At 38.9% G+C, this 19,354-nt stretch overlaps 1 non-coding gene across 1 annotated transcript; it reads right to left on the bottom strand.

Moving 5' to 3' along the window:
• Positions 1-19,163: 19,163 nt before the first annotated feature.
• On the bottom strand, positions 19,164-19,271 carry LOC142869734 (U6 spliceosomal RNA). The gene has a single exon (XR_012918305.1). It is a non-coding gene; the product is annotated as a U6 spliceosomal RNA (small nuclear RNA).
• Positions 19,272-19,354: the final 83 nt, after the last annotated feature.

Genomic DNA, 19,354 nt, shown 5'->3' on the forward strand with positions numbered 1-19,354 from the left:
ATAGATTAGATGAGTTTACATTTAAATAAATCATATATTTTAAAAGGTAGTAAGTACTCAAACACATCACTTTCTAATTATTTTACTACACTTTATTATTTTATGCTCTTGAGGTTATTTACATCTATGGTACCATGGATGACACGGTGACATGTATAAAAAGCGAGTCCCAAAAGTTATGCCAATAATATTATTACAGAAATTGCCCCAGAATTCTGTAAACTTTTAGACATTCAGATTACCTGACCAGGAGAGACAATAAGTAAAGAAGAGCTAATCTGCTAATTCACCACCATGGTTTTGTCCTAAAGCCCTGTAGGGGAGGTTCTAGGGTCATCTTTTAGAATCTACCAACTCTTTATTTTTTTGACAGTCTTGCTCTGTCACCTGACTGGAGTGCAGTGGCCTCATCATACTTCACTGCAATCTCAAAGACCTGGGTTCAAGTGATGCTCCTCTCTCAGCCCCCCGAGTAGTTGGTACTATAGGGGTGTGTCACCATGCCTGGCTGGTTTTTTATTGTTTGTTGAGACAGGGTCTCGCTCTTGCTCAGGCTGGTCTTGAACTCCTGAGTTCAAGCAATCCTCCCACCTCAGCCTCACAGAGTGCTAGGATTACAGGCGTGAGCCACCACATGCCCTGCCTAAAAAAATGTTTACAACAAAAAGACGTTACTCAGAGGTAAACTTCAGTTATTTGAAAAGAATGCATTAATACAAATCACTTTATTCCTTAAGAATGCTGAATAAATGCTGATTTACTACCCAATTCTTATATTTGAGTTTTAAAAAATTATTTGTAACCACCTTCCTAACTTATCAGTATTGTTTGAATATTAGCAAGAAGTCTAAATTATGCCTCTGGCTACACTTTTTCACTTGATGTACCACTTTTATCTCATTCTCAATTTATTTACAACCAAACTCATAAATTCTTCCAAACTTTCTATCCACACTACCAAGTTTCTATTTTTCTAAATCACTAAGCCTGAGGCCTTGGGTTCATCTTTGAATAACTATCCTATTTCCCAGGTGCAATCAGTTTTAAGGTTCTGTCAATTTTTCCTTGGTTATTCTATCTCTCTAGTTTTATTCTCCTGGTTAACCCCTTTCAGGGGTCCTCAAACTACGGCCCCTCGGGCCACATGTGGCCCGCCAACGACATTTATCCGGCCTGCTGGGTGTTTTTGAGTGAGAACATGCAGTGTTTAAATTTCTGTTCCTGGCTTATTTCACTTAACATGATGTCTTCCAGTTTCATCCACATTGCTGAAAATGACAGGATTTCATTTTTTATGGCTGAATAGGATTCCATTGTGTACCTATACCATATTTTCTTTCTTTCTTTTTTTTTTTCTTTTTTCATGAACAGCCGAGAAAGTAAGTATACCATATTTTCTTTATCCATTTTTCTGTTGTTGGACACCTAGGTTGATCCCATATCTTGACTATTGTGAATAATGCTGCAATAAACATGAGGTTGCAGACATCTTTGATGTAATGATTTCCTTTCCTTTGGATAAATGCCCAGTAGTGGGATTGCTGGATCATGTGGCAGTTCTACTTGTAGGTTTTTGAAGAATCTTCATACTGTTCTCCATAGTGGACGTACTAGTTTACATTCCCATCAACAGTGTATAAGAATTTCTTTTTATCTGCAGTTCTACTCTAGTTTTTTGAAGAACCTTCATACTGTTCTCCATAGTGGACGTACTAGTTTACCTTCCCGTCAACAGCGTATAAGAGTTTCTTTTTCTCTGCATCCTTGCCAGCACTTGTTGTTTTTTGTCTTTTTGATAATAGTCACCCAGACTAGGGTGAGATGATGCCTTGTTGTGGTTTGGATTTGCATTTTCTTGATGGTTAGTCATATTGAGAATTTTTTAAAATATATTTTTTTGCCATTTGTGTGTCTTCTTTTGAGAAATGTCTGTTTAGATATTTTGCCCATTTTTAAATTGGTTTTTTTTTTTTGCTTTTGAGATGTTTAAGTTTTATGAATATATGAGATATTAATCTCCTGTCAGATGAATAGTTTTGCAAATATTTTCTCTCATTCTGTAGGTTGTTTCTTCACTTTGTTGACTGTTTCTTTTGCTGTGCAGAAGTTTGTTAGTTTGTCTTAATCCCATTTATTTTCGCTTATGTTGCCTATGCTTTTGAGATCTTATTCATAAAATCTTTTCCCAGACCAATGTACTGAAACATTTAGTAGTTTTGTAGTTTCAGGTCTTACATTTTGGTCTTTGATACATTTTGGAGATAGTTTTTGTATAGAGTGAGAGGTGGGGATCTAGTTTCCTCTTCTGCATATGGATATTCAGTTTTCCCAGCACCAATTATTGAAGAGACTGTCTTTTCCCAATGAGTGTTGCTGGTGCCTTTGTCAAAAATCAGGTGGCTATAGATACATAGATTACTTTCTGGGTTCTGTATTCTGTTCCATTGGTCCATGTGTCTGTTTTTATGTCAATACCATGCTGTTTTGGTTACCATAGCTTTGTAGTATATTTTGAAGTCTGGTAGTGTGATGCCTCCAGTTTTGTTCTTTTTGCTCAGGATTGCTTTGGCTGTTTGGAGTCTTTTGTGGTTTTATACAAATTTTAAGATTTTAAAGAAATTTTTTGCGAAAGATATCATTGGCGTTTGGATCAAGATTGCATTGAATCTATAAATTGCTTTGGATAGTGTAGTCATTTTCACAATAATTAATTCTTCTGATCCGTAAGCATGGATGTCTTTCTATTTGTATCCTCTTCAGTTTCTTTCATCAATGTTTTGTAGTTTTTCCTGTAGAGATCTTTCACTTCCTTAATTAAATTTATTCCTAGGGTTTTGTTTTTTTGTAGCTATTGTAAATAGGATCACCTTCTTGATTTCCTTTTTAGTTAGTTCATGGTTCGCATATAGAAATGCTACTGATTTTTATCTGTTGATTTTTGTATCCTGCAACTTTACTGAATCTGTTTAACAGTTCTAAGAGTTTTTTTTTTTTTTTTTTTTTTTTTGGTCTTTAGGGTTTTCTATATATAAAATCATATCGTCTGTAAACAGGGACAATTTGACCTCTTTTCCAATTTGAAGACCTTTTATTTCTTTCCTTGCCTAATTGCTCTGTCTAGGACTTCTGAAATAAGGTAATTTTTATAGAATATCAGCATGCTGCCTGGTATATAGTTGCTTCCTCCTGCCTCATTCACCACTCCTTGTTAGATTCCTTTGTTTTATCTTCCTTTTCAGAGGCAGAAGTCTGCCTTTGATTTTTCTCTTTTCAATCTATACTCACATCTAGGTGATCTAGTCTCATGCCTTTAAATATCATCTATATGTTGGTGATTCCCAGGTATGTGTTTTCTGTTCCCATTAGCATTTCTAGGTTGTTGACTTTTTCATCTCCAAATTTGGGATATATAAAGCAAGAAGAAAACCCAAGAAACTTATCACCTAGTAAGTCATTCCTTGAGTCCTGAGATCCCTAGCCTTTCTGCTTTCTTTTGCCTACCTTTCATATTCTTTTTTTGTTTTGTGTGTATACATATGTGTATATATACATATAAATAAAATGTCTAGGGTTTTTGTTGTATTTAGTGGGAAGAATAGGAAAAAGTATATCAACTCCATCTTCATGGAAGTGTCTGGTAAAGGTTTTTTCAATTAAAAATATTTAAATTGTGATAACACATAATATAAATTTAACCTCTTAGCCATTCAGTATACAGCTCTGTAGTGTTAACTATATTCATATTGTTGTGTAACAGATCTCTAGGACTTTTTCATCTTGCAAAACTGAAATTCTATATCCATTGAATAACTCCTCATTTCCTCCTTTCCCTGTTCATGGCAACTATCATTCTACTTTCTGTGATTTTGACAACTCTAGATATTTCATTTAGGTGAAATCATACAGTATTTCCCCTTTTGTGACTGGCTTATTTCACTCAGCATGATGTCCTCGAGGTCTATCCATTTTGTAGTATGTGACAGAATTTTCTTTATTAGGGCTAACTATCTATTGAGTTTCTAATTTTAGTGATTATATGCTTAATCTATGGAAATTAAATTTTATAAAATCTTGCTTTTTATTTTACTTTATGTTTTAAATAATTTTAAACATAAATACTTCATATTCTAGTTCATGTTGCCAACCTATTATTTTAAGTGCTTAAGGGCTTTAATTTTTCTCTTTTTTTGGCATTCATGGTACAGAGAATTTTCCTCTTTTTTATATGCTTTTACTCACAATGAAATTTTTTTAGATGCATATGGGTTTTTTAAATTTCAAAGTATTATAAGGGTACAAATATTTTTGGTTATAAGGATTGCTTTTGTAATGTTTGAGTCAGGGTTATAAGCATGCCCATCACACAGATAGTGTTCATTGTACCCGTTAGGTAGGTTTTTGCCCATCTCCTCCTACCTGCCCAAATGATTCCCACTGAGTTATACTTTCCTCTATGCACAAGTTTGTTCATTGGTTAGTTCCAATTTAATGGCTGAGTACATGTGATGCTTGTTTTCCATTCTTTAGATACTTCACTTAGGATAACGGTCTCCAGTTCCATCCATACTGTTGCAAAAGGCATTAAGTAATTCTTCTTCATGGCTGGGTAGTATTCCATGGTGTATATATATATACCACATTTTGTTAACCTACTCATGAATTGATGGGCATTTGGGTTGATTGCACATCTTTGCAATTGTGAATTGTACTGCAATAAACATTCAAGTTCAGGTGTGTTTTTGATAAAATGACTTCTTTTCCTTTGGATAAACACCCAGTAGTGGGATTGCTGGATCAAATGGTAGGTCTACTTTTAGTTCTTTGAGGAATCTCTATGCTGTTTTCTATAGAGGTTGTACTAATTTGCAGTACCACCAACTGTATATAAGTGCTCCTTTCTCTCTGCATACACACCAGCATGTATTGTTTTTGGAGTTTTTAATAAAAGCCACTCTAATTGGGGTAAGATGATATGTCATTGTGTTTTTAATTTGCATTTCCTTGATAATTAGTGATGTTGAACAATTTTTTCAAATGTTTTCAAATTTTTCAAAATGTTTCAAAATTTTTCAAATTTTTTCAAATGGTCATTTGTCTATCTTCTTTCGAAAAGCTTGTGGTCATGCTTTTTGCCCTCTTTTTAATGGGGTTGTTTGATTTTTTTCTTGCTAATTTGTTTGAGTTCTCTGTAGATTCTGATTATTAGCCCTTTATTGGATGTATAAAGGGCTATATTATATATTGTATAATGTATATTGGCTGCTTGTGAATATTTTCCCCTGTTCTGTAGCTTGTCTGCTTGCTCTGTTGATTATTTCCTTGGCTATGAAGAAGCTTTTTAATTTAATCAAGACCCATTTATTTGTTTTTGTTGTTGCTATGATTGCCACTGGGATCTTCTTCATAAATTATTTGCCTAGTCCAATATCTAGAAGAGATTCTCCAACATTTTCTTCTAGAGTTCTTATGGCTTCATGCCTTACATTTAAGTCTTTTATCCATGTTGAATTAATTTTTGTGAGTGGTGAGAAATATGGATCCTGTTTCATTCTTCTGCATATGGCTATCCCATTGTCTCAGTACCATTTATTGAATAGGGATTCTTTCTCCCACTGTGTATTGTTGTCTGCATTATCAAAGATCAGTTGGCTGTGTGGAAATGGTTTTATGTCTGGGTTTTCTTTTCTATTCCATTGGTCTATGTCTCTGTTTTTGTGCCAATACCGTGCTGTTTGGGTTACTATAGTCTTGTAGTATACTTTGAAATCTGGCAATGTGATGCCTCCAGATTTGTTCCTTTTGCTTAGGATTTCTTTGGCTATTCAGGCTCTTTTCTGGTTCCAAATAAAGCACAGAATTATTTTCTCTAGATCTATGAAATATGATACTGGTATTTTGATGAAGATTGCATTGAATCTGTAAATCTCTTTGGAAAGTATGGACATTTTAACAATGTTGATTCTATGGGTCCGTGAGCATGACATATTTTTCCATTTGTTTGTATTATCAGTGATTTCTTTACTCAGTGTTTTGTAGTTCTCTTTGTAAAGACCTTTCACCTCCTTGGTTAAGTATATTCCTAGGTATTTTATTTTCTTTGTAGCTATTGTGAATGGAATTGAGTTTTTGATTTGACTTTCCACTTGATTATTATTGGTGTATAGGTATACTACTAATTTATGTATGTTGATTTTGTAACCTGTGACTTTGCTGAATTTACTTATCAATTCCAGGAGTCTCTTGGTGGGATCTTCAGGGTTTTATAGATATAAGATCATATCATCAGCAAAAAGCGATAGTTTGACCTCCTCTTTCCCAGTTTGGATACACTTTATATCTTTTTCTTGCCTGATTGCTCTGCCTAGGACTTCCAGTACTATGTTGAATAGAAGTGGTGACAGTGGGCATCCTTGTATTGTTCCAGTTCTTAGTGGGAATGCTTTCAACTTTTCCCCATTTAGTATGATGCTGGATGTGGGTTTGTCATATATGGCTTTTGTAAGTTTGAGATATGTTCCTTCTATGCCAAGTTTGTTGAGGGTTTTTTATCATGAAAGGGTGCTGAATTTTGTGGAATGCTTTTTCTGGATCTATTTTGATGATCATCTGACCTTTGTTTTTGCTTATGTTTATGTGGTGAATCATGTTTATTGATTTATGTATATTGAACCATCCTTGCATCTCTGGAATGAAGTCCACTTGGTCATGGTGGATTTTTTTTCTTTTTTTGATGTGCTGTTGAATTTGGTTTGCTAATATTTTATTGAGGATTTTTGCATCTATATTCATAAGGATATTGGTCAAGAGTTTTCTTTTTTTGTTATGCCCTTTCCTGACTTTGGTATCAAGGTGATACTGGCTTCATCAGATGAGTTTGGGAGGATTTCCTCCTTCACAATGTTATGGAATAATTTCTGCAGTATGGGTACCAGCTCTTCTTTGTAGGTCTGCTAAAATTCAGGTGTGAATCCATCTGGAATGGGTCTTTTTTTTCTTGGAAGATTTTTTTTAGTGCTGCTTCAATCTCATTGCTCATATTGGTCTGTTCAGGATTTCTATTTCTTCCTGATTGAGTCTTGGGAGGTTATGTGTTTCCAGGAATTTGTCCATTTCCTCTATGTTTTCAGGTTTATGTGCATAGATATTTTCATAGTATTCACAGATGATATTTTGTATTTCTGTGTTATCACTTGTAATATCTCCTTTTTTATTTCTGATTGAGCTTATTAGGGTCCTTTCTCTTCTGTTCTTGGTTAATCTAGCAATAGGTCTATCAATTTTATTCATCTTTTCAAAGAACCAACTTTTTGTTTCATTGATCTTCTGTGTTATTTTCTTATTTTTGATTTCATTTAATTCTGCTCTTACCTTAGTTATTTATTTTCTTCTGCTGGCTTTCAGATTGGTTTGTTCTTCATTTTCTAGTTCCTATAGATGTGTCATTAGATTGTTAACTTGTGTCTTTTTGTCTTTTTGATATAGGCATTTAAGGGTATGACCATCTTTGTCTTTCTTTACTATTTTTGATGTAAAGTCAATTTTATCTGATATAAGGATGGCTATACCTGCTTTCTTTTAATTTCCATTTGTATGGAATATTTTTTTCATCCTTTCACCTTGAGTCTATATGAATACTTGTGGGTTAGATGTGTTGGCTTGTAGTTTTCATCTGTTTAGCCATCCTATGTCTCTTGAGTGTGGAATTGGAATTGTGTAAATGGAATCAAACCATTTACATTAATTGATAGAATTGATATGTGGGATGCTGTTCTGTTCATCCTGTTGGGTAGTACCTTATTGCTTTATTTTACTTCTTATACCATTGTGTTATACGAACTTTATCTGAGCTTTAACTTTTGGGTGGTTTTACACTGGTGGGTGACTCTGTGCTGATCCATGTATAATGCAGATCTGAGTGTTTCCTGCAGGGCACATCTGGTCTTGACAAATTCTCTCAGTGTTTGCTTGTCTGGAAGCATGTTTATTTCTCCTTTATGTATGAAACTTAGTTTTGCAGGATACAAAATTCTAGGCTGGCACTTGTTCTGTTTAAGAAGACTGAAGATGGGCCCCAATCCCTTTTGGCTTATAAGGTCTCAGCTGAGAAGTTTGCAGTTAGCCTGATGGGTTTTCCTTTATAAGTTATTTGATGTTTTCACCTTATGGCTTGTAGGAGTTCCTCCTGCATGTTGACTTTGGCCAGTTTGATGACTATGTGTCCTCGAGATCACCTCTTTGCAATGACTCTCCCAGATATTTGTTTAGCTTCTTGTACCAGGATGCCTATATCTCTAGCGAGACCAGGGAAGTCTTCTTGAATTATTCCCTCAAATAGTCTTTCCAACCCTTGTATGCTTTCTTATTCACCTCAGGGATGCTTATGATTCTAACATTTGGCCATTTTACATAATCCCATATTTCTTGGAGGCTTTGGTCATTCCTCTTAATTCACTGTTCTTTATTCTTGACTGACTGAAGTAATTCAAAAGAGTTGTCTTCAAGCTCTGGGATTCTTTCTTCTGCCTGGTCTAGTCTATTCTTAAAGCTTTCTGCTGTGTCTTGTATTTCCTTAAATGATTTTTTCATTTCCAGAAGTTCCATTTTTTTTTTTAATATGTCAATCTCTTTAATGAATTTTTCATTCATTTCCTGAATTATTTTTCTGGTTTCTTTGAGTTGGTTTTCCATTTTCTCTTGGATTTCATTGAGCTTCCTTTAAATATATATTTGGAATTCTTTATCTGTCATTTTAATATTTTCATTTTGATTGTTATGCTAGAGAACTGGTGTTCCCTTTTGGAGGTGTCCTTTTCTCTCTGATTTTTTGTACTTCTAGAGTTCTTTTGCTTATTCCTTTTCATCTGGAGCAGCTGTTGCTTCTTATTTTTGGATTTTATTTTGTTTAGATGGGGATTTTTCCTCTTTCCTCACTCTTACAGGTGTGTTTGTAGCATATGTTGGGTAAGAATCTTTGGCTTTGCTTGTGGGTGCTTTGATGGTGCTCTAGTTTCTGGATGAATGCCTTGTTATAGATATCCTTAGTGTAGTGGTTTTCTCAGTTGCTAGTTGTTTGTAGGCTGTAGCTGTGGTAAGATATTTGAGTGGTCAGATTACCTGTCTCTCTTTGATCGGGGAGGATGGAAGTCTTTGAAATCCTTTCTCTTTCCTCAGCCCTGTGGTCTATTTAAGAGTGTGAATTGTATTGCCATGACCAGTTTAATTTCTGAGACTAGGTGCTGCTTGTAGATGAGAATCAACTGTGCCCTATATAATTGAGTCAATAGATGCTATAAAGAGCTGTACAGATTGACCTCCCCATCAGTAGGTCATGCTTTCCAGAAGGCACAAGCTGCAGTATTGATTTTGGGACCTGTGACTGGCTCTAGCTTCTGAGGAGAAGCACTCAAATGCCCCAAATGGTGGGTGGGGCCCTGGAACTTCCAGGTGTGTCCCACCAGCAGGGGTGGGTGGGGGAGTGAGGCTGGGCAGCAGGAGTCAAAAGTCCACTCTCAGATTCTGGGGAAAGCCACTAGGGTGGGCCCGAATTGGCCTCACCCAACCAGAAAGCCTGCTTATGAAGATGGAGCCATCTGAGATGCACAATCTGGCTGTCAGGAGCTGGTTTTACTCTTCTCTCCACTCCTCTGCTCAGCAGTCTCCCTCCAACTTCTGCTGTTAGGCAGGAACTCGAACTAGCTAAGCTCCCCCAGGATTGTGCTGAAGGCTGGGGAACTTTCCTGCTCAGAATCCTGGCCTGGGTTGAGAGAACAGCCTTCCTGTGGGAGGAGGAGTGCTCCACAGCTGGGACCCACACTCCATTCTCCTCTCAGTTCAGCCCACACAGGCTTCCTCACCCCCTTAGGTTAGTTTACAAATCCCCCCTCCATGCCCTTGAGCAATACAAATGAGTCCTGGGGGTACAGTTTCTGGTCTGTGGACCTGCCCTCAGGTCCCCAAAGATCAATCCCTGACCATGCCAGGAAGAAGTGTGCTGGTCCCAAGTTGCCTATGGGGTGCTCAAGCAGGTTTGATATCCCTCCGCTTTAGGGTATGTCCTGCTCTGATGGAGTTACTGAGCATGCAGCACCAGGGAGGGCTGGTGAGAAGGGAGCTCACAGTCCGAGCCGCCCTTAGTCCACTGCAGGACTTCAAGAGGAAATGGTTTGAGCCCCACTCTCTGTAGAAGCCTTATTGAGGTGGCTAAATTGTCTCTCTTGGCAGCGAAGGTGGGGGAAGGGAGGGGGGAGGGGAGGAGGGGGAAACAGTCTGGATGGAGGAAGCTGACACTCTGGTTGTCTCCATACCCTTCTCTGCAAGGCACCTCACCTGTTATAACTAGGCTCCGGGGTCACGCAAATTCCCTGGGACCCATTGGACTCCTGTGTCTCCTGCAGTCTGGGCTGGAGTTGGGAAATGTTTGCATGGGAACGAGCAAGCTGAAAACTGAGATACTGAGGCCCCCTGGGGAGGGCAAAAGTGCACTATGGGTCGAAAAGCCACATGGTGCCTGCCATTTCGGTTCAGTTCTATGGTCCTGGGAAGCACCCCAGGCGGGCTGGGAGCCTGGTACTTTGTCCACAAGAAGCTCTCAGTTCTCTGGCAGCAGCAGCTTTTGGGCTCATGGGGACAGAAAGTTCCTCCAGCGGCTTGGAAGCCTGCCGACTGTCAAGAGATGGGAGGGTGGGAGAAACAAACCGCTCTGCCTACCCTTTTCAATGGACTCCAAGCCTCTCAGGGGTGGATCTCTGCTGATATCTTGCTCCTACTGTTCTGCTCTATGACTTTCTCCTGTGGAGTTACACTCAACCTATGTTTATCTGTTTTTTTTTTTTTTTTCTTTCGTCTAAAACATTTCCTTCCTACTGAGACACTCTGGCACCTGGTGTGTCTGGTCAGCCACCTTCCCTCTCCATCATCCATCCCTGAATTGTTTTTTTTGTGTGCTTTGAATTTTTTTTTATGTGCATTTGTGTTTCACAGGTTTTTGTGTTTTTTTTTTCCTGTGAGAATTCCTAGTGGTCTAGTTTTTGGCACTATCCCCTTTGAGCATGTGTGAGTGGGCTCTAGAGGGTTATCACAAGTTGAGACCAACTTTGGTGTTAATTTCTTGATCTGAGGCTTCCAAGGCTATATGGACAGCATAAATTTGAGCCCTAAATCTAATAGGTGAAGGAGACCCATGGTTTTGAATTCTCAGGTTCTCAGAGGAGGCATTTCTTTCTTCCACTCAGAGCCCAGGCAGACAGACAAGCCTCTTAGTCAACTCCCAATTCAGGTGGATGGATTTTTCCCCTAATCCATCAGATAGTGCAGCCAGGGGACGGTCTTAATTTTAGGTGGAGTTTTCTGTTTCATCTCTCCACCTTGAAAGATCTCAAGGCCTCATTTCTTGTTCTTAAGTGAGCACTGAGGTTCAAGACCCTGTGTTAACTTTAGCATTGTTTTCATTTTGAATTATACCTGGTTGAAGTACTAAGTAATTAGCCTTCAAGAGGGCCTCTATGGATCCCTGTTTCCTGGTATTCATGCCCTTGTGTAAAATTGTTCTGTATGACCAATAGAATATGGCAGAAGGGATGGCATGTCACTTCCAAGATTTAGTTTAAAAGCATCAGGGCTTTGTTTATTCTCTCTCTCTCTCTCTGATCATTCACTCTGTGGAAATCCAGCTGCAGTGTCATGAGGACATTCAGAGGCTTGTATGGCTGGGAACTGATGTCTCTGGTCAATAACCAATGAAGATCTGAGGCCTGCTAACAGCCAACCATGTGAGCGAGTTTGGAAGCAGATCTTCCAGCCTTCAGATGACTAGTCTTGGCCAGCATCTTGACTGCAACCTCATGAGAAACCCCGAACCAGAACCGCCCAGCTAAGCCATTTTTGAATTCCTGGAGCTTGGAAACTGCATAAGGTAATAAATGTTTTTTACTTCAAGCCGCTTAATTTGGGGGTAATTGGTTACATAGCAATAGATAACTAATACAGGTACCATAATTGTTTTACTAGCTTAAACCTTAAAGGTATAAATCTAGCCTTGACAATTTTGATCCAGCACTTTAATCTTCTTGACTCATCTTTCTTGTTTTTAACCATCCATAAACTAGACCTTGCCAATTATCACCTAGAACAGCTCCATTCTTCTGAAATATTAAATTTCTGTGCCTTACCTTTGACCACAACTTTATATCCTTTTATCTCTTATGTCATTTCTTGACACAAATTATAAGACTCATCAATGACCCATTCATTTATTCCTGATTTATTTTTCTCCTTTCTGGCCACACTGGTTTTTAACCATAGTCAACCTATTGCTTTACTATGTGTGAAACACCTACATCTTTTGGGAATGGCTCTTTTTCCACTCCACATTGTGTTGGTGGGGCTGTTGATTATGTGGCCTAACCACTGCCACCACAGGTGTGGGCTCCTGACCCAGACTGGCCAAGCGACTTCTTTTGGGAACTGATAAGTAAACTGTGAGAAAAAGGGCCAGAGCCTGCTTATGGGGTCATGAGCTCTAAGGAATGTGCAAGAATAGAACTGCTGGTGGTTGTCCTGTTGTATTTGGAGAGGATGAAGTCAAGCAAAGGCAAGCGGAGCTGGGAGACTAAAGAGAGATAACATTCTTATGACATTATTGGAACCGTGGATTCCATTTTACCTGAGGCAAGGTCTATCACTTAGACTTTCCAGCTATATAAGCCAAAAAAATCCTCTCCCACCTTTTTTTTTTCTTGCACTACTTTATAATATTTTTGGTTTTGTGATTAACACCTTTACCTAGCCTCAACCTCTGTTTTAGTTATGAATGCATTTGGTTGCACATCACCAGAAAATACACAAAAAAATGTGTCTTACGTAATAAGGGTTTATTTGTCCCACATGACAGAGGGTGGAGTAGGACAGTCCACAGCTGATATGGCAGCTCAGCAATACCATCAGGGACCAGGTTCTTTCTACATGTCTGCCCTGTCATCTTTACTATGTTGACTTTGTCCTCCTACTTGTTGCCAAGGGGCTGCACTTCTCTAGGTCTCATGACTGTACTCTAGGCAGAGGGAAGTGGAAGAGGCAGAATTTATAGACTTCTGTTTATGTCTCATTAGCTAGAAGTGTGTCACGTGGCTTCCCCTAGCTGCAGGGGGGCTGGGAAATTAACTGTTTAGCCTCTTCTCTGTATTAGAGTTTGGCAAAAAAGAGTTGGAAGTGAACAAACCCAAGTAAGAAACTTGGATTTTTCTCTGGATTACAGCACTATATTTTACCTTTTCACCTGCCCTACAAACCACCAGCCATCTGCTAGCTCTACAAATCATTCTGTATTTGAATGCTGAGTGTTATTGGATAAAAACCACAAATAGACAATAGAGCTTCTACAAACAAATGGCATTTAATATCACCTAACACTCAGAGCTGTTTGTTAGTTCTTTTTATTTTGGTTTTTTAGCTTCCTCTCCTATTCCCTTTAATTATCATTGCAAATGTTTAACCTCTCGTACTTTCCTTAAGCTTCCTTCTCATATTCCCCTCACTCTCAACAGTTTGTAGTCTCTTGCTTTGCTAAGAAAATTGAGGCTATCACATTCAAAGTTCTTCAATTTCCTATAGTCAACTTTTCCTCCTTTCCTTGTTTTTCCTTTTAGTTTTTAGACCAGGACCTCCAGTGGTGGTCTTAACTTCACCCATATCCATTGTGCTACAAGTTACCTGATGTTTACTTTACTCATTATTGTACCCCAACACTTGCCATCATGTGGTAATAGGCACACCGTAAACATTTGTTGAATGTATATTGAATCCTCTTTGCATAACTTTGTGACATCAATTATTCCCTTCCTCTCCTGAATCTGTTACCTCTTGTACCTCCTATCTTTCGGTCTATAAACACGCTCAAACTTTTTTTACCTTAAAAGAAAAAAAGGCAGACATCCCAAAAGAATAAAACCTTTCTCATGTACCTATATTCACCCCCTAGTTAACAGCTACATTTTCTCTTTCTCTATTAAACTAAGCTTCTCAAAAGAATAATCTTCAATTTCATTCTCTACTTCCATTTCTTCCAGTCATTTCTCAACTCTTCGTGTACCAGAGTCAACCCTACCAATGTGAATGGAAAGTCCCTGATCACTTCCTACTTACCAAACTCATATATTACTTAAGTTTTCTGCAGAATTTACTTATAAGTTTTCTATTTCTTGGAACTCTTCTCTCCCTTTAATTTTGAGAATTAGAAGATTTTTTGGTTCCTCTAACTCTCCATCAATTCCTTTTTTCCCTTCTCCTAGGATTCTCTTCCTCAGTGGTGTTACATAGGGCTCTGTGTGTGATCATCTTCTGTTTTCACTGAACACTCCCTGGGTGATCTTACCAATACCATGGCTGTAGCTGCCACCCAAATAAAATGGCTCCCAAGTCTATATATCTCCAGCTCTAACTGTGTTTTTCTGCTCCGACCTCAAAGAGGGAATGAATTACGTGACTGTCTGGAACAATCACCTTCCAGTGAGTGGAAATACCAAGTGTAAAGGCCCTGAGGTAGGAGTGTGTTCATCATGTTCAAAGAACAGCAAGGAGGCCATTGTAGCTGGAGCTGAGAGCATGCAGAGAAAATTAGTAGGAACTGAGGTTGGAGAAGCAATGGTGAGGGTGAAGGTGAAGTCATGCAAGTTATATGCTATTTTAAGGACCCTGACTTCTACTTGGAGGGAGATGAAGAGTCACAGGAGGGTTGAGCAAAGAAGTGATATATTCTGACCAAAGTTTTATAATAAAAGGACCACCCTGTTGAAAATAGATTGAAAAGAGCAAAATAGGAATCAGGGCAACCAGATTAGGAGGCTATTGCAGTAATTTGGATGAGAGGTGATGATGATCTGGACCAGGGTAGCAGCAGTGAAGTAGCTGATTACGAATCTATATGCTATTGGGGAACCAATAGCCTGTGGCGATGGATTTACATGGGGTTTGAGCAAAAAGAAAACTCAGAGAGTTTGTCCTGAGTAACTGGAATGATGGAGATGCAATTTACTGAGCGTGGGGAAAACAAGTTGGGGGGAGAATTAGGAGGTAATGTTTGGACCAATTAAATATGAGATACCTATTAGACATTCAGGTGTAGAAGTCTTGAGGTAGTTGAATAAATAATGGAGTTTATTGGTGAAGTGGGACTGGAGATATAAATCTGGGAGTCATGATCCTGTAGATGGTATTTAAACTGATGAGTTAATACTTTGGGAATAAATAGAAAAGAGAAACATTTTAAGAACTGAGCCCTGGATACAACCTGATGTTAAAAGGCAGAGAAGAGGAGGACAAACCAGCAAAGGAGACTAAGGGATGGCCAGTAGGTCAGAAGAAAATCAGAAAAGTGATCTTCCAGGCGTCCTGGAAGATAACTGAAGAAAATATTTCAAGGAGGGAAGGATTAACCATATCGAATGTTGCTGATAGATCAAGCAAGTTGAGGAATGAGTGTTTTAATGGGCCAAGACAGTGGGAGGAGAGAAATAGGAATTTTGCTGTAAAGGAAGGAGAGAAATGGGGCAGTAGCTAGAGAGAGAAGTGGATTCAAGGGATTTTTGTTTTGTTTTGTTTTTGATTAGATGAGAGAAATAAAAACATGTTTGTAATGTGACGAGAAAGATCCAGTAGAGAGGGAATTTGTGAAAGCAGGGAGAGAAAGGGGAGAATTGCTGGAGTGATGTCCTTGGGCATGTGAGAAGAGATGGAGTCTAGTGCATAAGTAGAGGAGTTGCCTCTTGCTAGAAGCACAGTTAATTTGTCCATAGTAGCAGAAGAGAAGACAGAACAAGATACAGAATTAGGCAGGTAGGTAGATGTCATGGTGAAAGTGTATAGAAACAGTCTTCAGATGGCTTCTGTTTTATCAATGAGGAAGCTAAGAGTGAAGATGGTTGTGGAAGTATTGGAAGATTCATGCTCCCTATTATTTCCCTGCTTTCATCTTCTAGTTGTCTAGGAAAGTGACAGAATGAACTAGGGCAATAAAGTATAATTTACTGGCAGCATTGAGGTTAAGGATCATAAATTTAAATGGGAATAATCAGCGAGGTTATGTGCTTTCCTCCAGCGACCTTTAGTTGTACAAACTCAGGCATGAACGACTCAAAGAGTTGGATTTAAAAATTATTGACTTTTATTATTACTATTTAATATTATTTTTTGGCCTTTTGGGTACAACACAAAGTTGAGGGACAAAGGAATTGAGGGTGTATGGGAGGGAATGGTACACTAGAATCACCTGGGTAGCTAAAAATAGTGTTGCCTGAGTCCCACCCTAGACCAATTAAATCAGTATCTCTGAAGGTTGGCCCTGACTTTGGTAGTTTAAAAATCCCCAGGTGATTCAAATGAGCAGCCAAGGCGTTAGGAACCACTGGATAGGTGATAGGGTGGTAGGATCGAGAATATGTAAAGTGTGGAGAAAGTGTGGAATACCTGGAGGAGTAAAACTATCATTGAATGGAACAAAGGCCCAAAGAGAAATTGAATGGACTTGTGGTGTGCTGCATGGTTCGTGATTTCCTCTTATGGGCTTTACAGGTTAGCGAAATCAGGATGGGGGTAGGGAATACTTTGGACTGGATATTGGCCCAGCAGAGCTGAAAGCTAAGGAAGAGGGTACATATAGTATTAATAATGGCTTTATTCATCTGTGAACAAGGAATTAAAGGTAGTCAGATAGGGGCGAGGGGAAGAAACACGAGTGGGTATAGGGGGAGTGGAAGAAAGAGGGGGAGGGGTAATTTCAAATTTGAGATTTCAGGGGCAGATCACGTTATTGTGATGAGGAAGTTTGGGGTTTGTCATCCTGGCTTGATTCCTTTGAAGACCTGTCCCTTCTGTGTGGAAGGAACCCCTACTAGGTTCTCAACATTCCCCAATGTTGGTTGCATTCTAACAATCTTAGTTCATTCTTTCTGCACTCCTGTTCTTTCAAGTCTTTAAAACTTCTATCCACCACCCCTATCCACTAAAATTACTTCCTATCTATTGTTTGTTCATGTGTATTCAGCAAGTATTTAGTGAGTGTCTGCTTTGATAGATTAGGATACCAGGTGAAGTTCTGGGGACACTGTCCTTATTCTCTTAGGACTTAGGGTCCAGTGGAGATAGATATATAGACATGTATAATATATGTATATACAATTACATAAATGCTTATAAAATTACAATTGTTATAAATGATTAGCAAAATACAGGGAGCTATGAGACCATGTCACAGAGAGAACTGACCTAGCTGGGGGTGAGGGTGAGTATGTTAGGGAAGGCTTCTCCGGAGAAGTGATGTAGAAACTGGGTCCTGAAGGATGAATAAGGATTAGCCAGCTTCCGTGCGTGTGTGTGCGTGTGTGCATGTGTGCAGTGTGTGCATATGTGCGTGTGTGCAGATGATGTTCCAGAAGAAACTGAAAGTGCAAAGGCGCAGAAGCAGGAAGGACCTTTTGGATTACTCTAGGAGCTGGATGAAGAATGGTGTGGCTGGAATGCTGTGAAGGAAGAGGTGGAGATGTGAGTAAAGGTCTTGAATGTAGGCCATGACAAAGGACTGTGACCGCCCAGTGGGTGTGACTGGGGCTGCTGAAAAAGGGAGAGGATTTTTATTCCCTTTCATTACCTTCCTAGGACAGCTAATTACAGCCTTCTTACCTCAATCAAAGCAGTTTAATGGGTCTACAGTTTCCTCCATTCTCCAATAAAAATAATAAAGAACAAACTTTCTGGACAAAAAAAATATTTTTTTGATAGGAATTTCTTAAGCATTGCATGTTTTCTTCCCTGCTTACAAAATGCATAATGTATCTTTGGGAATGAGGCATTCAGGTCTTAATGTATTAATATTTACCTTCAGAACAATGGGTTAGTTATCATTGGTTAAACCCATTTGTTTCTCACAAGAAAAGAAAATGATTAATTACATGGTGAGTACTGGGTGGTCTTCAGGCCTGTAAAGGGGATCCGATCAAGAATGTCCCATAACAATGGTGACATTTACTGATGTGAAAAAGAGTAGTAGAAGAAAAGGCTTGGAGAGAAAAAATTAAGAGTTTTGACTTTTTTTTTTAAAAAACAACTTTGATGGGACATACAAGTGGAGATGCCAAGTAGGCAGTTAGTGATGTAAGCCAGGAGGCCAGGGCTAAAGGTATAAGTTTGGGAACTGTTAGCTTATAGAAATGGGAATGGTTGACATCAGATAAGGGGGACACATAGATGGAGAAGTGAAAGGGACCCACGTCTGAGCCTTAGCTCCAGCCTTCACTGGTCCTGCAGAGGAGGAAGAGGTTCACATGGAGACTGAGAAGCAGCTAGAAAAAAAGGAGCAAAAGGAGGAAAACAGGAATGTAGAGTCGCAGAGGCCAAGAGAAGAGAGTGTGCCATTGAAAATAAATACAGAGAAGGTTTAAAAGATGCAAGGAGGCCGGGCGCGGTGGCTCACGCCTGTAATCCTAGCACTCTGGGAGGCCGAGGCGGGCGGATTGCTCGAGGTCAGGAGTTCAAAACCAGCCTGAGCACGAGTGAGACCCCCGTCTCTACTATAAATAGAAAGAAATTAATTGGCCAACTAATATATATATATAAAAAATTAGCCGGGCATGGTGGCACATGCCTGTAGTCCCAGCTACTCGGGAGGCTGAGGCAGAAGGATTACTTGAGCCCAGGAGTTGGAGGTTGCTGTGAGCTAAGCTGATGCCACGGCACTCACTATAGCCTGGGCAACAAGCGAGACTCTGTCTCAAAAAAAAAAAAAAAAAAAAAAAGATGCAAGGAAATGTAAGAATCAGGAAGTCTATATTTTATTAGCTGGAATAGAGTGAAATTTAAATTTAGTTTTGCTTGTAAAGCTCTTCTCTTACTTGCCTCGTAGATATCCATACACATGTTTCTAGTTTTTGTTTCAGCTGTGATCCTCCCCAGTGCAATCCGGACTCAGTAGACTCTGGTAGATTTCTTGCTCTAGATGGATCAGCGTTCCCTTCCGTGACATGCCCCCTCATTTTCTTGCTGATTTTGGACACCCTAGATGTGTTTCTCTACCTGCCCTGACTTCACTGATTATTTCTTCTCTCCCTCTGAAGGACCTTGGACATCTTTCAAGTTTCAAAAAAAAGTAAGCCTTTTATTTTGTTTTATTTATTTATTTTGTTATGGACCGCTTCAGGAATCTGCATGTCATCCTTGCGCAGGGGCTGTGCTAATCTTCTCTGTATTGTTCCAATTTTTAGTATATGTGCTGCTGAAGTGAGCACACATTTTTATTCTTCATCATCTTGATAAGGGAGGTACTCTTTTACCTGCCCGGCAAGATTTCCAGTGAGCTTTAGGCCATATT

The sequence above is a fragment of the Microcebus murinus genome, chromosome 2 (assembly GCF_040939455.1).
Source record: "Microcebus murinus isolate Inina chromosome 2, M.murinus_Inina_mat1.0, whole genome shotgun sequence".
Classification (NCBI taxonomy): domain Eukaryota; kingdom Metazoa; phylum Chordata; class Mammalia; order Primates; family Cheirogaleidae; genus Microcebus; species Microcebus murinus.